The following is a 5623-nucleotide window of genomic DNA, read 5'->3' as shown; positions in this document are numbered from 1 at the left end:
AAAGAACACCTACTCTGTGGTCTGTGGTCCTAGATTTTAAGGACGATTCTTTCACTTGTACTCTTTGATTACTTAAAACCTCTGAGCCCTAGTTTCTCCCTTTGTAAAACTAGGTAATGACCCTGTATTTAATCCTTACAGATTAAAATGAGAATAAAATGTAAATACCATAAAAATCTGTATTATTCATACATAAGGAAATCATCATTTGCAACAAAATCAGAGAATGTTGATTCAATCTCCATATCTGTAAGACCTTCACATTATAACTATATACTATATATATAATACCATTCCCCTAATAATTATCTTAAGTGAAATAGTAATGTATGCGAAGTGCTTGGCTGCATTGTCCAGTATACCTTATATGCTCAATAAATACCAGATCATGTTCTTAATGTCTAAAGGCCCATTAAAATTGTCCAGTGCTTCTGACACATAGCGCCTGAAGGGGCAAAATCAAGTTATTCCAAGTCAACCACAATGCTGGCAATGCTAGTTGTGGGCAGGGCAGTCACAACATACTTTTCAAGTAAGCCTCCCAGGGCTGCTTTGCAAATTGTTTAAGAATGGGTATTGGCAATTGTCACGGAGCCCAGTGACTCAGAAGCGGAGTTTTGCATTCTGAGTTGAGTATCAGGAGAGAGTTTTCATTCTTCTGTGATTTGGAAGTTACAGTCCCAGACTAAAAGGAAGGCATCTGTTTGATTCTATAGTAACACAAACATAAAGAGACCAGATGAGACGGCATAGCTACCCCGGGGCAGCTTTAAATTAAACTGCAAATGTACTCATCAGCCCTTTGGAGGAACATTTGCCCCTATTTGTTCAGTATGTGCAGCTTGTCCACCAGACCAGGGAATGCTTGGTTATTATGTGATTCCACCCCATTAAAGTTCTTCAAGCCACCCAGGAGGGGAACGGTAAGCAGCAATCAGTTTTCCCTGAATGAAGAACGATTCAATGAGGGAGAAATGTGCAGTGCAGGTGCAATTCTAACTCATTTCTGAGTAAATATATAGAAAACTTTGTGGTCAGGTGTGATTCATCAGAAGGAAAAGCATTCTCTATAACAGTTAACATACATTTCAAGCAGAGATTGGGCTTTTTTTTCCTGTCTTTTAAAATATTTTATTTTTAGTTCTTAGTGAAATCAGTGGGAATCAACATTGCTGCCAGGTTATGTGGTGTTATTCAAACATGAACCTTCACCTGGAACACATGTTATCTGCAACAGTGATGATTAGGATTTTGGCATTTAATAAGGCATGTGTCCTCTGTAGTTTTAAACCCCAGGCTTTCATGTAGACTTGTTTTTGACATGGTGCACTTTTAGATCCTGAATATGGGGACTACATACTATGCATTTGGTTCAAACATTGGATACAGGTGTCCATTGAAACTCCCTTCTTCCTCTCACTTTCCATATCAAATAGATACAATTTTTCACATTGCTCTTTTGTCATGTTCATAATCATCATCTCAAAAATTCATGACATTTATTGTTTGTAAGATTTTATTTTTAATCATTCAAATAGGACTTTATAAAAATGTTATAAAAAATAGTAACTTAACAAGATTATAGTTGCCATGCATGAATTGAGGAAGGATTCAGCCCCAGATCTTCTGACTCCAAATAACTTTTTAAAAATAGTATCTTTTATTAAGAATGACAAACTTTTACATAAATGAAAACACTTAAAATGGAAAGGTATTGATATAAAGAATGACATGATATAAAGAACACCAAAAATATATTGTGTAAAAAGTTTGCTTCAGTCTATATTCTATAAAGGAGTATCTCCAAAGCTGAAGATCAAAGGAAACTTACACGTGTGTGGTGTGTGTTCACAAATTATATTAAACTTGTGTCTCCCTTCTGGCAAATTGGCAATAGATGAGAAATGTAAATCTCATAAGATGCTACATATTGGATTACATGAGCCTCTGTATCCTCCTAGGAACACATATACACTTACAACCACAAGAATACGATGTAGGCACAATACTAGCTGATTTAATGTGATTCTATGATTCTTATTTATAGAACTGGGGTTTTGCATTTCCCATTCTTACCTAATTCAATCATTCAGATGGCCTGATTTACTTTTAGAGCAACGATTCCCTCCTGGGAGCAATTTTGCTTCCCAGCAAAATTTCGCAATGTCTGGAGACATTTTTGTTTGTCACAGGAGGAGGTTGTGTGCTACTGGCATCTTGTACTAGGCCATGGATACTACCAAATATCCTATTATGTACAAGACAGTCCCCCACAACTAGGAAATATCCTGCAAAATGTCAGTGGCACCAGTGGAGATGAATGCAAACATGCTAACCGCATTCCAGAGACTAATATCTGAACAAGAATGCAATTTATTAATTTGCAATGATAGCTAGAACTGTCAAGGGGACCAGGATAGTCATATTTGCTAATGAATATATATATACTCCCTCTGGAAAATCTATACAAAAATCCAAATTAGAACCAGACATTTATTTGCTAAACATAAAGTCAATTCTAGGAAGATAGATACTCCTTATAGAACTTATCACAATTAAAATCAATCGTTTGTGTGATTATATATATATTCCTCCTCTTCAAGTCTAAAAAGTCTACGGGGACATGGAATATACTTCAATATGCATCACCTTAACCATAGTATATAACTGTACTGCCCAGCGTATAGTAGGTACTAACAAACATTTATTGGATCCATGAATGAATGAATCTTTAATGTTTCAGTGTACAAATTCATATTAAACATATAACATGTACAAAGCACTATTTGAAGCATTGGGATTACAAAATATAATCAGACAGTTTCTACTTGTGTGGAGGTTCCTGAATTCTGATTGACTAGATGGACACTACCAGTTAAGTCAGGCTGCTGAAGCCATAGCCTTCCCTGCCAAGAGGCACCATGGAAGATCTGAGCCTCAGCAGCCCTGTTAGGTATCATGTGACTCTGTCCCTTGGCCACATTTGAATGGACTGGGGAGAAACAGTATGAAAGCAGAAACTGGCAGCATCCTATCATCTGAGCTTTAGCAAAAAGATGGACCCTGAAAAATCAGATTCCCATGCTTGGGTATTTAAAACTACTAAATGACTGAAGCAGAAGTGTAAAGAGAAGTTGCAAAGATACTGTAGTGTTTCGAATGGTGATCCCCCAAAAGATGTCCAACCCAAAACTCGTGACTGTGACCTAATTTGAAAACTGCTTTTGTACTGGTAAGTGAAAGATTTAAAGATGAGATCGTCCTGGAATAAGTAGATGGGTCATAAATCCAATGAGTGTGTCTTTATACATGAGACAGAAAGGTTTGAACACACAGGAGAGGTTCATTGAATGAAGGCACAGACAGCCAGTGAAGTTACGTGGCCACAAACCAATGAAAGCCTGGAGCAGACAGAAGCTGGAAGAAGGAAGGAAGGACCCTCCCCTGGAGCCTTCAGAGCTAGTGTGGTCCTGCGCACACCTTGATTCGTGAACTTCTGGATTTCAGAACTGTCAGATGTGTTTGTTTCTTTCAGCCTCTGCACTTTGTTATGGAGCCTTAAGAAACGAACACAAATGTCTAGAAAGAAGAAATATATAGGAGTAAATGTCATGAATAGCAGCTTGTAACCACTGATGTAATATGGAAGAAGCAAATGAATAAAGCAAAAGCTTTGCAATAGAGAAATAATACAGTTTGGAGGAAAATACTGAGCTTTGGAAGCGGCCCCAGGCGGTGTGTGCCAGTCGCCTTCGACCTCGACCTCGACTCAGGGTGAGGGACGGTGTCCATACCCCATACTGGCACAGGGGTTGTAACACTGAGGGAAGGGAGCGGGACTTCGAACCTCCAGGAGGGTGCAAGGACACTGCTGAAAGGAATAACAAGGCTTATCTCTAGGATCCATAAGTTGGACCCTGGGCGTTTTTTACACGTGGGAACCCAGGTACACGAAAGCATTGCTGCTCACCTAGATAACCAGGTTCCAGTTGAGAGTCCCAGAGCTATTTTCCACACCAATGAGAATGACCCGGCTAAGCATGGGGATCAGCATGAGGGTCAGCACTACAACATCTTTCCCCAGGATATGAAGACTGAATTTCCCCATGGCCTTCCTCCTCGCTTTGTGATACAGGTGAAGATGTTCAGTGAAGCTTACTTGATGGAAAGGAAACCAGCCCTAGAACTTCTGCATTACCTGAAAAAACACCAATGTTGCTTATCCGGCTGTACGATATCTTCTGTATGGGGAGAAGGGAACAGGAAAAACCCTCAGTCTTTGCCATGTTATTCATTTCTGTGCAAAACAGGACTGGATGATACTACATATTCCGGATGCTCATCATTGGGTAAAAAATTGCTGGGAACTTCTACAGTCCAACTACAACAAACAACCCTTTGATCAACCTTTAGAGGCTTCAACCTGGCTGAAGAATTTCAAAACTACAAATGAGCGCTTCCTGAACCAGATAAAAATTCAAGAGAAGTATGTCTGGAATAAGAGAGAAAGCACTGAGAAAGGCAGTCCTCTGGGAGAAGTGGTTGAACAGGGCATAACACAGGTGAGGAACGCCACAGATGAGTTGGAATTGTGCTGAAAGAGCTACACAGAGGCAAAGTTCTTTGGGTATTTTTCACCTCCTGGTGGCCATGGATGGAATAAAAGACACATGGAATTGGATCATAGAGAGCAGCTATGCCACTTCTCTAGGTTCTGGTGTAAAGATGCACAGATTCCTGCTCTTGATAATCCTGCTGCTTTGGAAGAAGCTTCTTTTCCTGTTTATCCATTAAGAAGTCAGGCATGTTTGGGCTTTATATTTGTTTAATCTTACAGGAAACATTTCATCATTCCCTAAGGCCGAAGCATTTTGTAAAGAATTGTAAATGGAAAATTGCAATATAAAGCAGAAAGCTGTAAACAAGTCCAGCATGCCAATGAACTAATGGACTTCCCAAGAGAAACACTTGGTCTGGCTAGAAATTCCATGAAAAGCTTCCTGCATGAACTTATTAAATTATCCCTGCATATCTTGAAAGTTGAGTGGGTACTTTTCAACTGACTAATAAGAGATGAAATGACAAGAAAGAAAAATTTTCAAAAGAGAAAAGATAAAGAAAACTGAAAGCACAGGGGCATGAAATCATGTGGGTTATCATCCTACTATGTAATGGGATCGAGCTATCGGCACATGTGGAAGATAGAGAAGCGAAAGATACTGAAATATTATTGTCAGCAGATTGGCACACCCTGCCTCCCACAGGCTACTTTTGGCTCCATGATAAGCAGCCTCCTGAGACAACCAATGCGCCTATGGTTTTAGACGGGCTAATGCAATCCCATTCCTATGAGATTGCTTCAAAGTTACTAACTCAAGATGTATTTGAAATTTTTCCATTTTGCCCCTTCTGCAGATAGCTGATATAATTTCCTGCACTTTTCCTGATCTTTTAGACCAAGTATGCATTTGAAATTCTGGGTGTCATGAAATACAGGGAAACAAAGGACTGTATTCTTTTTTTCTGGAATTTGAATTAATGCCCTTTATGTGGCATCAGTGTGAAGATTACTCAGTAGATGAGAAATCAAAGAAAAAGAAAAGTTTAAAATATATATGTGAAA

At 39.0% G+C, this 5623-nt stretch overlaps 1 pseudogene; it reads left to right on the top strand.

Annotated features, from left to right (window-relative positions):
- The first annotated feature begins 483 nt into the window (after nt 1–483).
- On the top strand, nt 484–4794 carry LOC108289066 (annotated as a pseudogene).
- Nucleotides 4795–5623: the final 829 nt, after the last annotated feature.

Source organism: Cebus imitator, unplaced genomic scaffold, assembly GCF_001604975.1.
Source record: "Cebus imitator isolate Cc_AM_T3 unplaced genomic scaffold, Cebus_imitator-1.0 Scaffold390, whole genome shotgun sequence".
NCBI lineage: Eukaryota > Metazoa > Chordata > Mammalia > Primates > Cebidae > Cebus > Cebus imitator.
Note: the sequence above shows the minus strand (reverse complement) of the source record. Positions and strands in the feature narration are given on the sequence as shown.